This window comes from Anoplophora glabripennis, unplaced genomic scaffold, assembly GCF_000390285.2.
Source record: "Anoplophora glabripennis isolate ALB-LARVAE unplaced genomic scaffold, Agla_2.0 scaffold131, whole genome shotgun sequence".
NCBI classification, from domain to species: Eukaryota; Metazoa; Arthropoda; class Insecta; order Coleoptera; family Cerambycidae; genus Anoplophora; species Anoplophora glabripennis.
In genome coordinates this window covers 321,058-345,951 of record NW_019416249.1, presented here as the reverse complement: position 1 = coordinate 345,951, position 24,894 = coordinate 321,058, and the positions used below count along the sequence as shown (strand labels likewise).

General features: G+C 33.9%; 1 protein-coding gene across 3 annotated transcripts in view; it reads left to right on the top strand.

The window, feature by feature from the left end:
• The window catches only part of LOC108904589 (protein-tyrosine sulfotransferase), a 464,159-nt gene that overhangs the window by 324,760 nt on the left and 114,505 nt on the right, over positions 1-24,894 (top strand). The window contains exon 1 of one of the 3 annotated variants that reach the window (XM_018707209.1): positions 17,026-17,044. The exons of the other annotated variants lie outside the window; for them this stretch is intronic. The gene's annotated coding sequence lies outside the window, so the exon portion shown is untranslated. Of the gene's footprint in view, positions 1-17,025; positions 17,045-24,894 lie in introns of those variants that run through there. 3 annotated transcript variants of the gene reach the window in all.

Genomic DNA, 24,894 nt, shown 5'->3' with positions numbered 1-24,894 from the left:
CAACATAAAAAATATATCTTTTTTGCGTTAGCAGTGATGGTACAGTTTCAAATCCTTTATTTTATTCTGTGCAAATTCATGGAGGATAACACTGAAGATAATTAAATTTTATTTCACTTGTTAAGTAGGTGTTTTATACAACCCTAAAAACCTTGCTATTGAAAAAATAAAACTTGTTTATTTGGTATGACTGGATTCGGTTTTCTATAAGCTTTTCAACGAGCCCCCTTATGCCTTACGTTTCCATTTGAAAACAAGGCAGGGGTAGCTGGGGGTTAGGGGGTTGAAGAAAAATTAATTATTATATAACCGAAAGATGGGAAAAAATCAAAATCAGTTAACGTGTTTCGGCGTTAAAAAAAAAATTAACTCATTCAAATGATATGAATTTTATTCCGTACTTCTGGCCATCCCTGTATATTAGGTCTAAATCATAGCATTTCGGTGTTATTTTAGGTAAATTTTAATCTGGTATTTGCATTAATATGTTATGTTGGTGTTTGGTCGGCCATCTTGGATCCGCCAGCTTCAATTTTGCAAAATCCGAATCCGAATCCGTGATCCGCGACCCCGAAAACCCCTGTATACCAAATTTGGCGCGAATCTGTTATTTTTTAAAAATTCGTGATATCTGACCCGTTTTTTTCTTTGAAGTTAGAAAAAGAACCATCAATTCTGACCGTGGATTCACGTTCGGCGGGATCTTAACCATATAAATGCACATTGAATATAGAAAAAAAATTGTTTCATTTTTCTTAGCACTTTTTCGTGAATTTTTGCTATTTGACTTGTTTTTTGAGGTTAAGAAATTCCTGTGATGTGATAGCTCAATTCTGACACCTGATTCGTGATCAGGAGGCAAAAATACTACGGATAATATATGTCGCATGAAAAGTACAGAAAACTTTTTTTTGTGTGGTTGTGGACAATCATATTTTTTGGTTTTATGTGCAGACACTAAACAAGTCACAATTTGAAATATAGAGTATATCTGGTATTTATAAATATTCTCATTGATGTTTAATAATGCTTTTAAAATGCAGATGTATGGGAAAGTTAAGATTTCGTTCTCAGTAAATACATTACAACCTGTTTTTCACGAGAATTTATATCATATATGATGTGATTCAGTCATAATGTCATTAATTTTAATCGAAGATAAGGAAAAATAAGTAGAATACGAATACGATATTAAAAAACTTAAAAATAGGCATATTTACGATGAAAAATATTTTCAAATCATTAAACCTCTCCTAACTGCTGACCTACAAAGGTTTATCGAGAGTGAATCTTGACCTACCGTATTCGGTCACTAACCTAGCTTTGACTGCGTTTTTAATATTTTAACGTGGAAATAACTGGCAAATTATAAGAAATAGATTAAAACGTATGATTTGGAAAAATATTTTCAAATCATTATTTAAACTTCTCCTAACCGCTGACCTATAAAGGTTTATCGTGAGTGAATCTTGACCTACCGTAATCGGTCATTTATTTTTAATGGAAATAACTGGAAAATTATAAGAATTATATTAAAACGTATCTCTACAAAATCGAAAACAAATTAAATTTTGCATTTATCTGTTTCAAATTTAATATATGATATCTGTTTAAAAAAAAAAAACGAAACATCCGTATTTTCTAGGATGCTGCAATAGCCATTTTTTTAACGTCAAATAACACGGAAAAGGTACGTTTAAGATTTGTTTATAAATGTAGGCCGTAAATTTTACAAAAATAATATATATAAGTGTTAAGCAACGAACAGAAAAAATGGGACGCCTTATATAAGTGGAAATAATTCCAACGTCTTTTATAGAAACATTTTTTTGAATTGTTGGTATTACCAAAACTATTTAAGAATCTGTTTTAAATGGAAAACTTTTTCAGACTGCTACTGTCCTAAATTTGACGCTGAACGTTTATAGGTACTCCGGCACGGGTCTTACTGCTACTGTTGACACGATTTGTTCTAATTACAGGAAGATTCGCAATTTATTCCGTCTGCTTTCCCTTCGGGCTTCGGCGAAAGCAGAGGGAGTTAAACACGACATTCCGAGATTCGGAGACAAAGGGCGACCCTCCTATGTCGCAGTTGAGGGCGAGGGGAGAATTATGAAATTTGGGTCGAGATGTTTTATTCAAAAAAATACTTCTTTATTCGAAAGAAATGTCTCGTTTTAAATTAAATAATAATAGATCCTTTATTCTGGGGATTTTGAAGACTCGGCGTTTACTTTTTTGTGACTAAAGAAATTTATCAGCTCCTGACATTAAGTGTCTGCAAGCAGAAAACGCCGTCATGTTTTCAAGGATATTAATTTCAATATATACTGCATTGTGTTCGTCACTTTGACTACAGCAGCTCTATTACTGTGTTACTACATTTTAGAATACAACGTGAAATCATATTGACTTATACATTATACTAATATTAAACCAGTTTTTCAATATTCCTATGTTAAATTTTTATAAAAATAATATACATAACAAAATAAAACTATTGCTGTATCTAGAATGATAAAATAAGTGTAACTACGTACTCAAATGTTATTTTATGGATGTACTTAAAAACATTTATATAAGATTTAATTTTAATAATTTTTTAGTATACAACTACTCAAAAAATCTAGCTTTATACAAGCTGTCTACTATAAAAGCCCTACTCCTATGGATCTCGCTTAATACAAGACGTACATAAAAAATCTTTATATGTTTTTTGTTGCATTTTTTGAGGCCTTGATGCTCGTAAAAACAAATATGGGATCCATGACAAACTTTATCAGTAAAAACTTGAAAAATACCGAAAGTTTAGGACCGCCTAACTTTTTTATTTTAAGAGATAGAGAAAACTTATTTTAATAAAATTTCATGGCAAAATTAATACTTTTCACCNAGGATATCCCAAAATTGGAGATTATTCGGCTTTTAATATCTTCATAGGATATTTCCAGGACATCCTGTTTGGATTTACCTGGGATATCCCCAACTAGGATATTGATAGGATCTACTTGTCTTATTTAAATATCATCAGGATATCCTGAGGAGTGAGATCCCCGATTAGGATATATAGGACTAAATGAGGATATCCCAGGGACGTCATGTGCTGTGTGGGATGTAGGTTAATGATGGATTTTTTTGCCCGAGTAGAGGGAAAATAGTGATTTACACCATAAAGGAGGTAATTATACTTAACTGCTATCACAGTTCTTTATGATTCATGAAATAAATATTAAGTTTTATTTTTTGACATTTCTTAATCAATTCATTTTGACATTATTCGAAATCTTGCAAAATCGCCTTGGTTGTTTGGATTTCATCGTTTCGAAGGTGTTTATAAACAAAGCTACATAAAAGTTGCAATTTTGCTGGTTTTGAATTATTATTTCTAAATGAGTGATCTTCAAATAGAAAGGGCACCAAATGCTGCCTTTCTGAAATGTCACTGCTAGCCTATTTCATGGAGAAGTCAAGAACTTTAAAGTCACCGGCGAGTTTGTGGAGTGAATACTCAATGATTAAGTCAACTATTTTCATGGAGGAAAACGTGGATATATCAAAATACCCCAATCTGAGAGCATTTTTGAAACGTAAGAACGACGGCTATACACCTAAAAAGTCAACCGTCAACAAGAGAACAAGTCAACGATTTTCTCGTTCAGGCACCCGATAACACATATTTGCTAATGAAGGTAGTGACAGTCTTAGGCATTGCAGGAGCATGCCGTTCTGATGAGTTATGCAAACTTACTTTGGACAACGTCAATTTCAAAAATTTCGATGACGTTTACAATTACTTCTCGTCTGGGTTCTGTTTCTCACCTACAAATTGTCAAGAAATATATCAAGATTAAATTGGAAATTAAAACTGAAATTTCACGCTTTTTTATGCGCTATCAAGCAGGTAGATGTTACAACCAACCAGTCGGCAAGAATACCCTTTTTATGATTCCTAATAAGATTGCACAATTTTTGAAACTAGAACATCCTGAAACATATACAGGCCATTCATTCCGAAGAACATCGGCAACTTTACTGGTTAATACAGGAGACAGGGTAGGTGGAAATCAGCCACAATTGCAGAAAGTTATGTAGCTGACAGTTTAAGTGATAAAAATGAAATAGGATTCTTTACAATGACAATTCCAGGTTCTAGTACGTTGCATCATGCTGTTTTAATGGATCAGTCAGATAATATTGAGCCTCGGGTGACTGAACTGGAGCGGTCAAACCATTTTAAGAAAAATGTGACGATTAGTAAACTCGAGGGGAATAATTATCCAGATTTTATGAATGTTACTAAATGTAATAACTGTACAATTGCTATAAATATTCATTCATAATAATTAATAAAATATAATGTTCATCAAATATTTCTATTTATTTGTTCATAAAATATGCATTTATAACTGGAAATCGCTTTTTTCCCTAAGGAGGTAAGTTACCTCACTTACCTCCCGTTGTCCATAGCAACTTCCACGTCTACGGTAAAATCCACTGATCTCCTTAAAAACAATGTATTAATACTCTATTTAGTGTAGTGGGAGCAGATTTTGTTTACACCAGGTGAAAGTTATCAATTTTGACATGAAATTTTACTAAAATAAGTTTTCTGTCTCTTAAAATAAAAAAGTTAGACGACCATAAACTTTCGATACTTTTCCGGTTTTTTCCGGATAAATTTGTGTATTTGCTAATTTCTCTTTGACAGTCCGACAACCTGAAAGTAAACCCTTAGGAGTCTCGATCTTTGTTTAAAATTGATTGGACATAACTCCGATCGAATTTACTGAAACTTCCCAACGGAACAATCTCTGAGCAATCGCTCCAACTTCTGGTCCCCTACGGCTACGTTGAAGATTTAGAGCAACTTCAGTGTCCCGGGTCTTGTCGATGTCTTGTCGACGCCGGTATTTTCCGGATGAAGGTACGCGCCGTTTCAACTGGATTTGGTAATTCCATTATTGTATTTTCTGCGCGCTCATCCATTTCCCTCAAATTATGACAGCCAATTAATATGTTTCCCAAGGGGACAGCCTTGAAACGGTGGAGAGTACACAGCAGATGTTGCATTGTGGCAATTTCGCGGCTGAGTCGTTCGGGGAACAATTATTTTCTCTTGGTTGCCTTTTACAAAAGTTTATTAATTGTACAGGGAGTAACTTTAAGTGGTGAACAGTTGAGCATTGTCCGAACTGAGTTTTATCAGCCCGCTTATCAATGTTGCCAGTTGTTACGTTTTTAAACTAATTGTATGAAATTAATGAAGTGGCAGAGAGCGAAACTGCAACAAACAATTTTATAAAAACGGATTGTTCTTGTATGACTTTCAGACATGTTATTTTTTTTAAGTGTACATAATAAAAAATACATAGAAATACTAATCTGATAGATTTCAGAAATTTATTAAAATAATTTTTATAAAAATAAATTGGTACCTACTGTTTTTTAAAGCACTGTGTTTAGTTTGTCAATCTCAGTCAGGCTTCTTAGTTGACTGATAGTGACTTAGTTTAGGTACCTAAATACATAAAATCATTAATTTTCTAATTCACCTGATGTGATATAACAACAGGGGTGTAGACGGACAAAAGACAAACAGCCAACGTTAATTCTGCGATCGTATATATGGAAATCACAAAATAATACATTTATTTCTGTTTGGGGTATGCTGTGTTTGTGTGTCTTCATTGTCAAGTTTCTGTGTGATATTATGAAAAATCATGTATACGAATCAAAATAGGGTTGATATGGTTATAACGTACTTTTTGTTAGGATCAACAAGCACAGAGTAAGAAAATGTTTGCAAGATTGGTGCAATGGGAATTTTGAACGCCAGTACGCAAATATTGAGCTAGAACAAATTCAGAGTGAGATTCGGGTATTCGAAGATTTTATGTATATATGTTCAAAAAAAATACAGGCTTTGAAATCCCAAGATTTACCAGAACACACATTGGTTGATTGACTTTATACCCATGCTTTTCTTTGTCACCGTTAACCTTCTGTTCCTCCATCTTATGTAAAACTTAACATCAGCGATTTCTAATAGGATCTACAAAATAATAATTTTTAAGATTTAGACAAGATTTACATTTGAAAAAACAAAACAATTACAAGCCATAAAACAGTTAGATACTTACATAATAATTTTCCATTTCACACAACGCGATATGATCATCCCACAAAACATGTGCATATACTGTCCATTTTCATCAAACTAGACGTGTGTAAGTCGATGCACAGCGGACTGTCGGAAATTTTACGATTGTTGTATTTTCTCTTCTTGAGTAAAGATAATAAAGACGTTGTGGTTTTGTGTGTTTATTTTGACAATGATTGAACATGTATGGACAATAAAAGTGGACTGTATAAGATAGTTGAGTACCGTACAGCTTCATGCATAGCATGCTACTGAAATCTTAGAAGGGATGAGCTCGTGCGGCGAACCCTAAATCAGCGGCTGGAATAGCCAGGTTTCTTATTGAGTCGGCGCACTTCGCTCTCGGGTCTGACATATGATTATTATTACAAGACTATGAATATAACTTAACAACGATCATAACCGATTATGCACCGAGAGGTGACGATCACTTAACCATTATAAGATGCGTTTTACACGTTAAAAACGGAAACATATTCAGTATAAGAACGAATAATTCTGTTAATACAATTGTTATATACAAATTCGGATACTGGTCTTTATACAACAAATCTTCCCTACTACACAATTGGAATATAAAGTCTATAACACCTAATAATGTATAAGTAATTTATTATAACCTTTATTTCATAGATGAAAATAAGGTGTATTAATCACCTTCCAGTTAAACTCATTGAATAATGAGTATGGAGATGATTGCTTTTTTTTTAATAAAAGTTGTATATTGGTTATAAAAGTTTTAATATGCGCTATACACATTATTCTAGACAAACAGTTTAATAAGCCCATTTCTTTCAGTGTGAAAAGCAAGTGAAAGCTCCCAGAACAAAGAAAGATAAGGAATTTTCGAAATGCTTGCATCTATCAAATTTTTTGTAAAATGGCGATTATCTCGGAAACGATTAGATTTAGGTACAGGGGAGCTTTAACATTTTTGACTTATTTTTAATTTATCTTGTTGATAATGCAATAATATATAGGGTGTTCCATTTAAAATAACGAAGTTGACAACTACTTTCGGTATAACCGCAAATGCTACGTTGATGGCATTATTTTCATTGATTTTGCCAATTTGCACCATTTGGCGATATTTAGTGTAAAAAGAGAGATATAGAAAATCAAGATTCGACTTTAGCTCAGAAATTATAAAAGATACCACGCTATATATTTTTCCACCATCTCCTAGAATCAAAAAACAACTGTGAAAACCGCCACCTCAACTGTACACATTTATCAACGTATCAACAACACACAGCCACCGTTACAAATTTTCCCTTTTTTGCCTTTGTATTGTTTACTTATAGTGCACATCAACATCTTGTAAAATTAGCTACAATGTAGAGATTTACTGTTTTCATCCCCATTATCATCCATTTATACTCGACTATCCAACCTAACAATGATACTAAAATCACTCCGATCGAACCACCCCTGTGCCCAGCGGTTGCGACCGAACATTTATGTAATTTGAAGTTTATGCCTTCCTATTTTACACTATTCCACATATTTCCATCTAGCATTACATTACCGATCTATGAAACATTTTCAAAGTTAAAGATCAGTTTTTGCTATGGAATTTAAGGAAACAAAATTAAAATATGTATTTCTAAAGGTCAAAGGTAGCCTTTGTGTAAATATGATCCCTCATTCAAAGTTACTTCCTGTAGATGAAAGCCAAAGTCGCTCCAAACTACACGAAACATAAAAACTGTTGTTATAAAAACGTTATGCGCTGACAACTGTAGCTTTAGAGAAGTTACTGGCGGTGAAATATGTAGCAGACTCCATCAAATAAATTCTACGTAAGAACGTTGTAAAGAAGTGACTGGCGTAAAACTTAACGTAACGTCAAAATACTTTAAGCCATTCGTGAACGCCGCCATATTCAAATTTATCTCGCAGATTTATTAATCACATGTGTGGGAGTGAGCTCACTGCACCTTCCCTTGGTATACGCACTGAATCACCCAGCCGTCCTGCTAATTGACTCACTCTATTTCGGCGATGACATAAATCTCGTCCCGTTTTTTTCTCTTCAGGCAGAGTGCCTCTTTCGAGGGGAACTCAAATTGCAGTGCAATGCAAAACGTAAACCCGAGGCTCTCTTAGTTCTATTAACGATCTCGGAAATGGTTTATGCGACATAAATAATTCATTTTTCGGTTTCGGGGTATGAATCTTAAGTGATATGTGATAAGATTTGGGCACATGTTCAATGGTCCGAATACCGAGTCGCACGTAATCGTGTTAAGATTACATGAGCAATAAATTCGGTTGGCATCAACTTGCAAGTTTGTATTTTTATTGAGTCGAGTCGAAGCTATAATCCCACCAGATAAATTCATCATCAAAATATGGGCGAGGCAGCGTTACGGAATATAAAATACCTCTCCATAAAGTCACCTCGGTTTCCTTTCCCGGGTTTTACGGCGATATTTCAATCGAGTGACTTGTTGCAGATTCCCGGGGAGCGCTTAGAGATAGTTTTAGATTAATCCAGGAAGGAAAACTTGCCAGACGCGACGTCTTTTACATTAAAAATGAGCTGTGCGCTCGTCTCTTTACACTTCGATAAGCGTTTGAAATCCGACGTCGCTAATGGTGTGCAAAGTCGGCTTAGGCTTTCAAACGTCAGCGTCAACATTGCACTGTCAAGGCAACCACTAATCGAATATATACGCGAAAATCGGGCCGCATGGGGGGAAAAATTAGTAGCTGGTTGGAAACAACAAAAGCTAATTAGTTGCAAAATAATGGTTCAGAAATTGGTTATGTTGACACTTAGATACAGTCTGAGAGTTTCATGTTTCATTGCTCGAGTTTGTCACTCCGATGCGTAAATAAAGCGTAGAAGAGGGAGGGCTCGGATTGTCTGTGTTTAGTATACTTCAGGCATTGTTACAGGCTGCTACATCTAAATAAATTTATAAATAATTCGGCATCCGAGCTATGCTTATTAAATAAATAAGTTTAATAACAGTGCGCCTAATTTATGCTGATATAAGATGAAGTATAGGTGAGATGTTACAATATCTTCAAGTGAGCAAACTGGCAGAGAGTGACCTACTATTTGCCAGGTTCCATGAAAACAAAATATGTTTGCCATTCGGCAAAGCAATTCTTTAACTGATGATCTTGCAAATAACTACTCTGCGGGTAATGCCCAGACCAGTGTTGAATTATATCCGCCGATATAGTAAACAACTAGGATTATTCGTCAGCCGAACCTACCAGACATATAACCAACAATTGATGATCGATCCAGTTATTTTACTGTCTGCTGTAACATATTGATGGGAATCAGTAAGTTCTAAACAGGTACATAACTGGTGGATACGGATGACGAATGATCCTAACAATGTTCGAGAAATTGCAAGTATAATTTGATGCTGATCAGGGCATTAGTCCGCGGAGTAGTTGTTTTCCGTTATATCATTAGCTTGAAAATGTATATCTGAAATGATTTTGTTAGGCTCAATGCAAAAATAGCTTAATTAATCTAGCATTACTTTATAACATATTTTCATGATTTTTTTTCTGTTATACTTTTAAGAACCATCTCGTACTATTTTTTATAAGTTTGTATAACTTTTGCATCAATTTATTTAAAAATAAATGAGTAATTTTATCGTGAAATAAAATATAGCAAAAAATTTGGTCATTGAATGTCGCATACTACTTGTATTCGGTTGAAAATCTGAGCGGAATCCTATTTTTCTGTGAAAATAATTACTATATTATGGTATGGTCTATCAACATATCGGTAAGAAGTAAAATGAAGCGAAAACATATTGTAAGCCAAATGCATAAAATAAATTGACTTAGAGATCTTTTAATATCTCATGAGCCGCGAAATGCGCGAAAGGCGTGGCGTATCCCCATAATTCTTCTAATAAGCACGTTGTGAAAACATTGACTCAGAATTAGACCAGGTGCCTCATCACAACTAGAAATGAGCTAAGGCGCTCGGGCATCAATAAAGTCAACTGGCGAACGTTCGTTATATATATTTTTATTGTTTAAATTAAAATAATAAAGAATAGGGCATTTTATTATGATATTTGTAATCGGATCAAAGGCTTGTTTACGCTAGAGCTCGAGAGAGATTGTGAATAATAGGTGCAATGTTTTTAGGATGTAGAATAATTTAGGCGACGGTCGGAATTATGTTTCTGCGAACATATCGGTAAGAAGTAAAATGAAGCGAAAACATATTGTAAGCCAAATGCATAAAATAAATTGACTTACAGCTTAATATTTCTTTAAAAAATATATATATTTTATTATTAGCTTTCCCAACTTTTTACTCTATTTTAAAGAACAAGTTCTTTTCAACTGTCAAACAATGTTTTTTTACCCGTGTTCCATAGTAATTGGCAGTGATTCATATCCAGCAAGTAAACGAGTAAGAGTGGTGAGGGATCCTGCTGTACTTCCAGTATGCGCTATTATTTGGCGCCGCCCTTTTCCAGAAGGTGAGTTTAATCCAGTCGAAAATCCTTCCAGAAATGCCTACCATTTGCTTTGGGTATTGCCATCGTGCCACACTTTTGTCACCGTATAACCTTCAGTTACCATGTTTCGTCCGTGTAATATATTCTACGATTTAGTTTTCGATCTTTTAATACTTGTCTTAAATAGTTTCTTCGCCATGTCACTATTTCGTCTTTTTCTATGAGCATACTCTTTCGATTTCGTTTTATAAAACGGAAATTCACGTTACGCATATTTCGCAAAAAGACCCTTCTAGATATTCTAGGCAAATTTTGATCCTGTGAGACAGCAGCCTGATTTTTTCTTATTGTCCGAAGCTCATTTTTAAAATACCATGCAAATTGAATTACTGTTGAATGCCTATTTGCTTGTGTCAACAGAGTTGCCCGGAACCGAATAAACGCAACCCAATTGACGTCACGCACTAAAGTTTAGAATTTGCTGCAGCAGAAGAATATCTGGTGCACGCCAAACGCAGTTACTAAAACTGTGCAATATCGACTGCTCTGATGGGAGAATGCGACACACACAATTTTATACAAAGAATTCACAAATGGCTCGTACTTTTCTTTGTGTTGACCGATAAAAATGGTGAACCGGATTAAAGATGAAATCACTGCCTATTATTTTGGGACCCGACTGTAGAAATATAGGTATGCAAAAGATTTCCAACTACAGAGACAAGACTCCTAACTAATGACATTGCGTGATATAACCAGTTTATCGTTATATGTCCTAACTAGTATTAAATTATACCGCAACAATACCTAGTAAACAGCTACTAATAAATAGTTGCCTAAAATAAAAACTGAGTATAATATGTATAAATATAATTAATACAAAAACACATATCAGACACTTATATTGAAATTATTAAAGAATGCAATCATTCAAAGTCTTACCTAATATCCTGTATTCTTGCAGTTCTATTGTCACCCTACCACAAATATTAAAAGCAGCTTCTACAAAGATATTTTTTATTCAACATTTTACGTGGGTTGGTTTCATCAGGGTTGCCTTCTCGTATACAATTATAAATATTATCAAAATAAAACATATGTATACTTTTAGAAAAAAAGAATGACAATTTGAAACTACAGCGTCACAAGCTTTTGGACTTTTCTGTGAATTTCTTGTGTCGAAGAATAAAGTTTGCCTTAATATTTAATATTGATTAAAAAATGTTTTAATGTGTATTCTAACGCTTGATGAAGTAAAATATGGCATTTTCACTGATAAACGTGCATGTCAGAAGAAAACCACTACAAAAGCCATTTTACTGATACATATACCGTACAATATGCAAGGTCCACCTTGCATATTGTACATGTATTTCATTTATGTTAAATATATTTAACACTACATTTTCTAATTTCTTAGTAGCGCCACTGATTTAGCACCTAAATGTCAAACACTATTCATTACCTAAATCATGGTCAAAAACTCATGTTCGTAGCTGTATTGTTTGCAATTTTGTTCTTGTGTTTGTATTTGCAGAACACAAATACAATTTCATGCGGACTATGAATATAAATTAACGTATAGTTAAGCGATAAATCACAAATTTCTCAACACCCATAGTGCAAATTTAACTAAATCTAATGGTGTAGGAAACATGTAATTGAATCTCGTACGGCAGCTAAAAGGTAGACGCGATACGTAACGTCTGCAGGTGACTTGTACTGGCAACTGGATGTATTTAAATTAGAAAACTTTAATGGATATCGTAATAGGATATCCGATGCCGTGTTAAAATCTGTGAAACTCTAATTCGGCAACACGTATAGAGACGTGGAGGCATTTATTACTTTCCGGATAGTCCTTTTTCTAATGGATTCTCCGACTCCTCAGAGGCACATTTTGCTTCCTGAAAGTATTTCTCTTCTCCGTAGATTATGCAAACTAGGAGTTTGTAGAAGCGCAATTTACATATCTTGGCAGATGACTATTTCAGTAAAAGCTTTAAGTTTTCTCTATCCAAGTTATTTACTGCAATTAGTAAAATATTGTAGAAATTGTTGAGCTGTGTTACTTTGCTACATTAAAAAAATTTCGATACATTCGCTATCCATTGGTAATTAATATAAACGACTATTCCAATAGCCTGCGGTCTCCATAAATTTAATATTGCAGCTAACTAGTTAGTGAGTCGAATGAGCCGACAATGGGCAATAATAGTAGCAATTAAGTTGTTGGACGTCCAACACCATTAATAATTACCATAGCGGTGGGTTCCCACTATTTCCCACGTCACCGGTACACACAGGCAGAATAGCTAAACTTCGACCTAGAGAAAACGTACTCCTCGATATTGTTAATTATTGGTTAGCTGTCGACGTCCCTTTTGCATCTATTAGTTATTTCGATTAATTGCCCATAGAGACTGAACAGTGCTTTCAACATAAGGAACCAGATCTTATGATAGGCAAAGATAAGATGTACGAGTATGTGGAAGTGCTGCATGTTCAATATACAAAGTAAACAAAAAAATAATATGCGACGGAAGTTGTATGTTTATCCACCTCAAAGATGTTTAAAAAAGAAGATTGTTTATGCTTGATTTTGGCAAAAACGAGCGTTTGTATGTCCATTATTGAGTGTCGATAAAAGATGTAAATACCGAAAACAAAAGAAAAAACTTTGTTTATAAACCCTTACATTAGTTGTATTAAGTAAAAGTGAGAAACCGAATGCGCTCGTTGTAATTACTGGATTTTACAAAATGTTCACTGCGATATTCTGAACTAAGCCTATTATGGATCCAATTGTACAATTTTGTCGAAAAAGTTATTGCGATTTGCTTCTAAAAACTACCTACAGTGATTCTGTATGTGAGACAAATCTGTTGAACATGATAAGGATACGATAACACTGAAAAGAGTAATATATGCAATTAAAAATCACCAAAAGTCGCTAATGAATATACAGATTTACTAAGAAATGACAGGTATATGCTATATATAAAAAATTCTATATTTAATTTAACTTAACTCTATTACTGAATCTCTGGAGAGTATTGAATTTAAATAAAAATCTTTCTATCTCCGAAGAAAGAAGGTGACTAAAATGAATAATAATAAGAGTTTAGTAAGCGGCAGGGTGTCTCTAAAGGGTCTGTACAACGCTCCACCAAACATAGAACGTCTTAAAATAAGTCGATTTAACTAAACTTACCTTAGTCCAAAAATTGATAATAACGGAGCTACAGCTAAAAAAATAAATAACATTTTCTTTAATATTTTTCGACTTCTTGGAGCTAATTTCGTGAAATTTCGTATTCGAGGGTTTTTTGGGATGAGAAATTTGAATTTATTGACGATTTCTTTGCACCTTGTCGAGGGCGCCACGAACGATCATTAGAACGCATTTAAACTGCTAAAACTTTTTTGTGCCACGGTGTATTTCACTTTGGGTTGGAGAATTCTTTTCTCCCAACTTTTTTGCTTAAAAAAGGTATATATATATCCTAAAGCTAAAGCCAACCGTTTTCAACAAAAGGCATTTAAATTTGTAAAAGCATAAAATATTTTAAATTTTATTTAAAAGTTATTTTCAGCTCCATTGAAAGATATATCTTTTAAGGCAGGTAATAATTAATTATTTTTTAGATTTTTAGATCGCTTAGGTTGGTTACATTGTTTAGATTGTATGTTTCTTACTCTATCAATTCTGTTTGCAGTAAAATTGTTAAATAAACAAAATTTAAAATTGTAATTGAATTGTTTCCTTTAGTTTCTTTTAAAGGCATATTTCTTGTTAATAGACATTGCTCCTAATTTCGTTTATTGTGGTTGTATAAGGCTAAGGAACTAAAGGGAAATACAGTACTGTTCGGTCACTAACCTAACTTTAATATTCTTAACGTTTTCACTGTTTTATAATTGAATATGTGCTTTTAATATTACATATGTTCAAGTAGGTAATTATTCAGTTCGTAGTACGTATTGTGTGACTTATTACTTTTCAGAGTTGTATGGTACCTACTTATTTAAAATGACAAATCGGCCATAAAGTCTTAATAAAGATGAGATCTGTTGCACTTTGATTTTGATAGCAATTATAAAACTGGACGAGATGACTACTAGGAAATCAGCTGTTTAGCTACAACGTCCGATCGCTGCGTACTCCGCCGGCCTAAGTGGCGCGTTCCTTATTACAAATTGGAGCGCCAAGTTGACGGAAGTTAAGGGAGTAATTTGCTTTTTTTTAGATCGAGAAAATTTTTTTTTCGATTTTCTCTCTTTATTAGGCCTTTTGAATACGTGGTTAAAATTAATGACAATATGACTGTATTACCCATAATAAGAAAAAACCTTCATTAAATAAGTTTTTGCAAAGGTACCTGCCATACTATCAAGGTCTTCTGTCTTTGTCACACCTGATGCGGACTCTCTTCTTGATTTGCGCATCTGGGTGAAAAGATGAGTACGGTCAAGCTGCAATAAAGATTATTTAGATAAAACATTTTCAAACAAACCTATTTCGACACAGGCTGTAAATAAGTTAATGTAAACAAAATATTAAATGCATAAAAAATGGTTCACCAATAACAGTAGTATAACAACCAATGTCCTCATACGGTCACTTTAATCAACTAACAACTGAAAATATTTACAGTTTAATATGAATTAATTAATCTTATTCATGCTGATACGACTGACGGGACTATGTTGCCAGATTGTTAGATTTTAGTTAAACATAATTAAATTACAAATGCTATTAACATATTTTTAGCATGAAATGAGGATATTTGAATAAGTGAATAATAATTATTTTAATAACTATCTGTATTTTCTTCACGTATTACATACATACGTAGGGCATTTATAGCGCGGGCTCTCCGCAGATATAGCTAATTACGAAGGGTGTTTTGCCGAGGTGTACACATTGCAGGTATTTCGAGGCATTTTCTCGAATTCTGAGGCATTTTGAGACATTTGGAGGCATTTTGTGGGATTTCACGGTATTTTGAGGAATTTTCTGGAATTTCAAGGAATTTTGGTGCATTTTCGAGGCATTTTGAAGGAAGTTTAGTATTGTGCGCATGCGCGCAATAGTTTGTCCACGAGGTGCTCGATGAGTTTCATTTCATCAGGGCGTCAGTATCCTAAATAAAAAAGAAAATGTTTTCAAAAAGTTTACCTTTATGTCATTGCTCCTTGGTTTCCATTTTTACATACCTATGTAAAACAAGTCATTTTTCCATTTTCCTTATTTTTTAATAATGGCAAGTAATTATTGTCTAAAAGAATTATTCTACCTCAGTATCAAGAAAAAATAAAAGAACTGCATATTTGTTAAAATAGTTTTTATTGAAACAATATGAATTACATATTTACAATGTACATATATCAAGATATACAGAGTTATTCACGTGCCTGATTTAGAAACTACGTATTTTTCGTTTTTAAAAAGGCAAATTAATTCCCTAATAGAAAAATTATTATTCATCCATAGTTTTAAGTTTTCACTCACTGTCACTGGTAGAAGTACTTTTGTTCTGCCTAAATAAGTTTAGAAACTAAATGTGGTACTTAATATTTTATGAATTCGGACGAGTTGTTGGTGAAAAACCTCATAGTTCAACTTTCTATGTATATTCCCGTTGCCGAGTTTTTAGTTTCTCATTTTTTCACTATTTATTATATAACAATGATAAGTAATACAATTAGGACAAACAATGGTGGTAAGTATTATGCTAAAAACATAAGACATTTCGAGGTATTTCCTGGCATTTGGAGGCATTTTCTGGTATTTCTGGCATTTCCGGGTCATTTCGGTGGCATTTAGGGCATTTCGGGGGTATTTCGTAATTTTTTTGTCGTATCGAGGCAATTTGTGGAATTTCGGAGGCATTTTATTTTGGTGAATTTTTCTCGGGGATTTTTGGAGTATAAAATTTGGACAGCGAAACACCCCCGGCTAATTAATTAGAAATTAATAGAAAATGTGTCAACGGTGTAACTTAGAGCCGCCACTGCGCGCCCGAATATCCATAAAAAACTAACGTGAATATTTCAAATACAGCTAGGTACGCTAACTTCCCCGAGGAAGCTAGATACAATCAAATTACGAAAGTAAACCAGATCATATACATCACAAGACAAACAACTAAGTTCGTTTCTGTTGGTGTTGCTCCAGATTCTCAAAGTTACCTAATAAATTATCTTAACCAAAAGAACGCGATGTAAATCCTAGACTGTTCAAACTCAGCGCAGAACTAACACCCGGTTTTTTTACTTTGTAAAGTGGTAATGAAAGCTTGCCGTTCATATTTCGCTGTTCTTTTACCGCAGTCGCTTTTATACTGTGTACATACGGCGTGACAGTGCATTTAACAACTTAATCGTTTCGGCGAATGTCTATGTCTACGGATGTTTATCGACTGTAAGTATAGGTTTGCTACGTGAAATATGTACATGTTTTGTTCTCGTGAGCTTTTTAACTAGATACAACTTTGTCGAAAAAATTAATATCTTCTTATATCTCTTACACATAGGTCACACATTGTCGTATTTCAATAAAGTTGGTGTCGTCCACACATTTGGGCGCCAGGTTGGGTGCTATCGCGGATCCACCTTATTTTGTCTGGAATTAGGCGTTTTGACATACTTAGGAAGCCATGGTGGCATGGTGTTCCACGGCGGTTTTGATGTTAAAATATGCGTTTGTAACAAACGAGAATTTGATTATTGTTCTGTAAAATTGCAATAATTTAAAACTTATTGCATGTACTGGCCAGATTCCGTTCATACTTAATGAACGGCAGTGCATCAGGGTAGACGTCCGATCACAATCATCGATGGGACCGCAGACAATCTGTAGCGAAGTCCGCCTTGGGTTTAAACAATTGGCTTCTCCGGATTTCACCAATCTTTGGATTATTGCCTACTGGAACTGGTGACCATCTTGCAGTCTGACGTGGCACCTTAGTTTTATCTCGTGGTTCTCCAGTTCGAATTTCGTAATATTCGGTAAACTTTTTAGTCTCCGAAATTCGGAACTGAGGCAATTTTTCTCATTTTCGCAGCGGCGGCTGCTCTGCCGACAGCATCGTCCTCCTGCGGCGTCGTCTACTGCTGCTTTGGTGTTTGGGACGGTTGGGACTTTCTTAACTACTTTCGGCGAAAATTTTGGAAAGTTAGGTGAAAACTTTAATTTCTGCGCCGCATCCTCTGTTTCTCAGGGAATGTAGTTTGAGTGTCCTTGGACTTAGGGATCGTACATAGACTTGTTGGAGACAGCAAGAGCAATAATTATTTCATTCCCATCACTTGTTCGTAATAAAGAATCTGAATTTATATTTTCCAGGAGGTTCGCGTATCTTTGCAAAAATGAGTGTAACAAACTGTTGGTAGTAATAATACTTCAACTAGTTTAATTAATAGATATATAAGAAAAAATATTGTTAACAGGTCATGTTCAAGCTGCTGTATCTTCATAAGGAGTCAGATTTGACCCTTAGTTTATTGATTTTTACCAAGGAGCACCTTGTAGAAGTTTGGCAGTCGAATTAAGAGACACCCTGTAGAAATAGTATTCTTTTTCTTAAGCGACTGCAATATAACACCACCTCCGTAGTAATAATAAACCGAAATGAAATTTTAAGATGCGGCGTTGGAGGAAATATATTTTTCCGTTTCTAGAGTAAATAATTCGCTATTTCATTAAAGTCTAATTTATTTTCTAGCCGTGTACCGAGGAATTTTATGAAGCGACTTTCGAATATTGTGCATCTAGATTGCACGAAATGCTTGTCCCGCTTCTGATTTTAAAGTCAACATAATTTAATAAAATAATTTAAATACATTTTCTCGGCGTCTGATTAAATATTCTCTCGCTGGTTCTTGCCTCGCCTTGTTTGTGTCGTCAGATTTGTTTTGATGGAAAGTTGGAGGTTTACTTTTAATGGAAGATGTGTCTTCATAAAAGTCGATTACCTAAAACTTCAGTAAAAGTTGCTTGAAGATGTACAAGAAAAATGCCACAGGTCAACATTTACTTTGGAAAAAAACACCGGACTCTACCTAGGTACTCGGGGGCCTTTGGGGTCGCTGAGTCTGAATAGAAGGTGAAAAACATTGGAAATCTTTTTTACAAATGCTCACCTGCCTACTTTTGTCTATTTATCTGTCTGTCTTTTTACTTGCATACCTGTTTGTTTGCTTGTTAATCTGTATTTATCGTCCACCTGTATTTTCTCTCTGTCTATCTACCTGCCTTTCTGTAGGTAATTTTGTATATCTTCCTGTTTGACTAAATGACTAAATCAAGGGTCGGCAACTGGCGGACCGCGGTCCAGGTCCGGACCGCGGAAGGTAAAATACTGGACCGCCAAAAATTTTTTGAAAGTATAAATTACTCAAATAAATTATTTAAAAAATGTTTTTTTACGTTTGAGTGCCAATCTTATCATTTTTTCTAGTATTTTACAATTGTGTGAGTGTTTTGAGTTCTTAATAGTTAGTAACCAGATTAAATTTGAGTTCAAATGAAAATTTGTAAGAAATATAAAATTTTTTCTGGACCTCGTTAAACATTTTTAAAAGTATCCGGACCCCACCTAAAATTACTTGCCGACCCTTGGACTAAATGTTTCTATCTGTCTGTTTTTCTGTCACCCTTTGTCTAAAAGTCCACTGACAGTCTGTCTGCTTCCTTGTCAGTTTGTCTTCTTACCTTTCTGTCTACCATCCTCTCTCGATTTTGCGTGATTGTACAGAAACTAGATTTTGAAAACCTTCAACAAATCAATTTGCTTCTTTCAGCATGAATGTATTCAGGGCGAGGATCTTCGAATCGCTTTTCTTTTATAAGCTTTATTTGAGTCCTGCTTCAGATTCCAGCAGTAGTCTGCTAACATATTCTTCCCCCAAACACCTCGATATCTTTATTTAAACACATTCAGGTCCTGGTGCATTCTTTCTCCTTGGTTTTCACTAAAAGTTCCCAGATTTTCTGGAAACCAATCAAAATGAGAATGAAGAAAATGAAGTTTCAGATTCATATGACATTTAGACAGAGGGTGGCAGAAAAACAGATAGATAGAAACATTTAGTCATTTAGTCAGATAGGAATATAGACAAAATTACCGACAGAAAGGCACGTAGAAAGGATTTTTAAATGGGATGTAATTTTTTATTTCGTCGCACTAGGTGAGTGGTGTCGTCATCGATATTTTTTTTAATGGGATTGTATACATTTTTTTGCACATTTTGATAGATTTTTTTATTATCTTTCCAAACATATGATATTTGTATGCCTTTGCATAACGAGAAACATGAGAAAACTTTCAGCCTTTGATTTTAGTTTACGGTGCTCGCTTTCTAAATCATATCAAATAGAAGGCGCTGGAAAAATAGTTTTGCATACTGCTAAGCATATTTCGTTTTGTAAATTTACACTACAATTAATTTGGCATATTCCAGTTCATAATTTACAGACTCCATCAAATTCTGTTCAATTTAATGCAAAATCTCAGCAACTAAATCTCCGGCGAGGGCTAAATGCAGAACCGAATCTGTCATTCTTACTGCGCTGAAAATTAACCCCGTAAATTCTGCAATCCGAATTTGTCGGAATAGTGAAGTATTACCTAGAATCGTCCATTAGCGGGAAACGGTCGTAAATTCGAGAACGAACTTAATATCATACCAATAAGATGAGTAATTCGCTTCCAGGACGAGATATCCGGTTACATAGGGGACTCCGCCTAGAGTTTTCCGAATAAATCATTCTTATTCTTGCTGTACCACCCCTGGGGTTTCAGGTTTCAGCTAGCGGTTAAATCAGCAGACGTTTTCAGACTCTCGTTCCTGTTCCGATAAAACATCGGTTGTTATCGATATCTGTGTGTACACACATAATAGAGAAATACAACTAGTGTAAATAATAACTAGAATTTGACATTTGCGTCAGGTAGGTATTAAAATATTAACACACAGAGAGAATAGTTTATTTGACAAAGACACGTTTTTATTTGGTACATATTTTTTTCAAACAAAATCTGAACTTCGAGGTAAAGTGATTAATTTTTCTTACTTAGGAAACACCCTGTATAAGTAATTAATTCAGAATTGATTACACAGGTATACAAAGAAGTGTTTTGTTTTTCACGGATAAGATCCATCCATGTATTTTCATCTCCAACAGATTTTGTCATGAGAAATACTGCAGTTAATCTTTTTACTTAAAAACCAACTAAAACTTCAAACACTGCAGTTTCGACAATCGCAGTAGATATTGTATCGAGGAATTGGGTTAATGAGAACATCTCGCTGGTCAGACTTTTCATTTCTAATTTCTCATCTACTGTTTAGAACTTGGAACCTCATGTTTAGAAAGTAGGACACTCTTTGTTGTGATGACTTACTTGACACTTGTTTTGTTTTTTATCACTTTTTTGTGCCCTTTCACCGTCTTTGTTTTATAACTATTTAGTACTTGTGAATATATTGAATACAAAAAGTTCATTTGATATTATTTTTATATATTGGTTTATTATACCGTAGACTGCATACAATGCAAAATAAGGAAAATTAAGATCCTTATAATGCGGACTAGTCAGGCACTTGGTCCGAGTAAATGATGTGTGGATGAGCAAGGTCGACGTTCAATCACACCTCTTGATGGCTCCACTAGATTCCTTTTGTATCAGCTGCCTTTCATCGTTGAATGGTCTATTCTTGGTCGATGAGCAGCTTCAACTGAATTTTGGGCTGATTCCCCACAAACATCAGCGATTTTCTTGTTGGTTGGTCTTCGCTGTCGTTCCGCTAACAGCTCGGTAGATGTCGTCTACTTGGTGTGTTTAAGGCGAAATTTATAAGGTCGGTCAAAATTTTGATTCTCGACCGGCGATGTTTGGGTAGTTTAAGTGACAAGACATATATGCTATGTCTAAGAGGTTTTAAATTTTATTATTATTCATTATTATATACCATGGTATATAATAATGAATTTTTAGTGGAAAGACTTATATACCAAACATTTTAATATTGCTTCAAGAACAACCAGAAGTTGAAATAATAATGTAGAGGAATATAACGTAGTTGTAAGGACGGGAAATTGTAGACGAAATTGGAAGTTTAACTCCAATTTACACTGAAAGTGATCCATGTAACTGCGCCTGCGTTTTAAAATGATTCATCCAGGATGAATACTATAGTCGTAAAATATGAACCATCATCTTCACTGCAATAATTGAATGATTGTACTAAATGCAGTATTGTTTTGCGATTTCTATAGGTAAAATTTTCTGAACACATTTCCTTTTAAAAAAAATTATCTTAAACAATAAGGGTTTTTTACTGGAAATGCCAACAATGTTAACGGTGCTTCAAGAGCAATCATTTTGGAATTTGGAATAATAAGGTAGAACAATATAAAATAAAATTTTAAATTGCAATAATGATAAAATCTTACTGGCTTGAGGCGAAGACGTAGCTTTAGATTTTCCTTGCACAATTTTTCATGTAATACCAGCGATCGACATGATGTTAGATTGTACTGTCTGGAGCTCATTGACATACGGAAAAAGGGAAAAATTAGCTACCAAAATTTGATTATTATGTTTGTTATCTATCGAGTTTGAATAATGGAAAATTATTCTGTTATCTATTTTAATTTATATCATTTTATTTATACAAGGGTACAACTGTTTAATCGTCCAATACAGGTGTCTTTCGTATTTTAAAAGATACGGAAATGGTTAAATGAGCTAAAATATGCAGAATGCTATGCCGGTCACGGATTCGTTAAATTTAGAAAATTCTGAATGGTTCCGAAGATATTCGAAAGAAACCGATTTTATACTATTTCTTATTTTAGTCGTAGTTGTTTTTCAAAATTTTAGGGCAAAAATGTGTAACCTAATATTAAATGATGTGAGGAATTGATTTTTGCTGTCAGTATTAACGTTATCTCTTAAAAGTGTGTTATGGACGCCATATTGAATTTTTGCCTCATTAGAAAAAAAGGGAAATTCGATTTAAGAGTATGGGGTTTTCGTAAATAAATAACTAAGATAATAATAATAATAATAATTTTTATTCATTCACTTTACAGCAATACAGTGTTTATGTTCAACAGCAATGAAAGTACATGTGAATGAAAAGGGAAAAACACGCTCAGTTGTCTGCCGAAGCAGAGTCCTGTTCTTCCGCGTACCCCTTCATCCGTGTGACACACAAATGATAAAGTATTAACATATATACACACACATACAATACAACATTATAAGACTACAAAACTACAAAACTACAAAACAGAGTGCAAGCGTAAATGAGAATCAGCACCAACAAATCTAAGCATATTTATTTAAATAAAAGGATTTAAGAGAAACTTTAAATTTGCCAATTGACATTGATTTTAAAGGATTACTAACTTCGTTATACAATTTTGCTATATTATAGGAAAAGGATCGTTGGAAAAAAGATGTCTTATGTTTGGGTATGGATAATAGGCCTTTATTGCGTATATTAATATTGTAGACGTCCGTCCTAAATGTTATTTTATGATAAAGATATGGTGGAGTGGCTGTGGTAATTAATTTGTGATAAAAAGTAATAGCATGATAATCACGTCTATTTTTCATAGACATCCACTGCAAATTTTTAAAAGCGTTGGAAATATGGTTGTACTTTCTTATACCAGCTATGAATCTGACACAGGCATTCTGAACTCTCTGTATCCGAGCAGAGTCAACACTATCGATACATGAACCATAAAGAACATCGCAATAGTTGAATTGTGACAAGACCATCGATTCACAGAGTAGAATTTTAATTTGTTTATTTAATATATGTCTGCTACAAAATAAAAGCTTTAAATTGCAATATGCCTTTCTCAACAAAGAATTAATGTATGACTTATACCTTAGATTCGAATCTAAAACTACCCCCAGATTTTTGGCTTCTTTATTGATAACAAGCTCATTATTATTTATATTTATGTGAATTAAATTCGTTACTTTGCTCACATTCAATTTAGTGCCTATAAGTAAAACAGATGATTTAGAACTATTTAAATTCAGTGAGTGCCCAGATGCCACATTAGACAAAATATGTGTCAAAGTTTATAGTATAAAGAGTATAAAGCAGCGGCCCCAAAATGGACCCTTGAGGCACCCCTGTCGAGACCTTAACTCTCTCTGACTTTTTATCATTTACAACAACTTGCTGAAAACGGTCACACAAATAGTTTTTAAAAAGAAGTATCGATTGATCCGTAAGTCCTACAAAATGTAGAATGGCAAGCAAAATCTCAAGATCGATCGTATCGAAAGCCTTACTAAAATCTAATAAAACAAGAGCAGTAACTTTACCACAGTCGCATTCTGTAATAATTTCATTTGCGATTTTTAAAAGAGCAGTTAAGCTATGATATATTCTGAAACCTGATTGATGAACGGGTAATAATTGATTGAGACTGAGATAAACGCGGAGCTGATCATCCATTAATTTTTCTAAAATTTTAGATAAAACAGGTAATATTGCTATTGGCCTAAGATCTTTAAATTCCACCGGATTAGAAATCTTAGGAATCGGTTTTATAAGAGATTGTTTCCAACAAGAAGGAAATACACTATTTTCCAAACAAAAATTAATATTATGCGTTATTATTGGAATTAAATACGGACAGCACAATTTAATAAAAGTTATACAGAGATCGTCAGCACCTGCCGCTTTAGTTGATATATTATTAATTATTTTAGATACAACGTTATCATCAACCCCTGAAAAAGAAAAGCTAATTGAAATATTATTTTTTGTACACGATTCATAAAATTAAGCCAATTCTCCTTATTAGTGCTATTAATACTTTGTTCAACTGAGCTTAAAAAATACTTATTGATAGAGTCGGGATCAGCTAGCTCATCAGGAACATTATTAACTGGTTTATTAATTACATTCATTCGCTTTAGTTCCTTCCAAGTATCTTTCATATTAGATGTTCGAAATTTATAATTAAGATAAGCACGCTTTTCGTTTTTAATTGTTAAATTGGTGAAATTTCGCCATATTTTGTATTCTTCCCAAAAGGTGGGATTCTTGCTAGATTTAAACTTTTTAAATTTTTTATCACGTATTGACATAAGTAGTTTTAGATTATCTGTTAACCACGGTGAATGCGGCTTACGCAGTAAACATGTTTTAATAGGAACGTACTTATTATATAACACATTTAAGGTATCATTTAAATAGGACAATTTATCATCAATGTTATTAATTTCTATT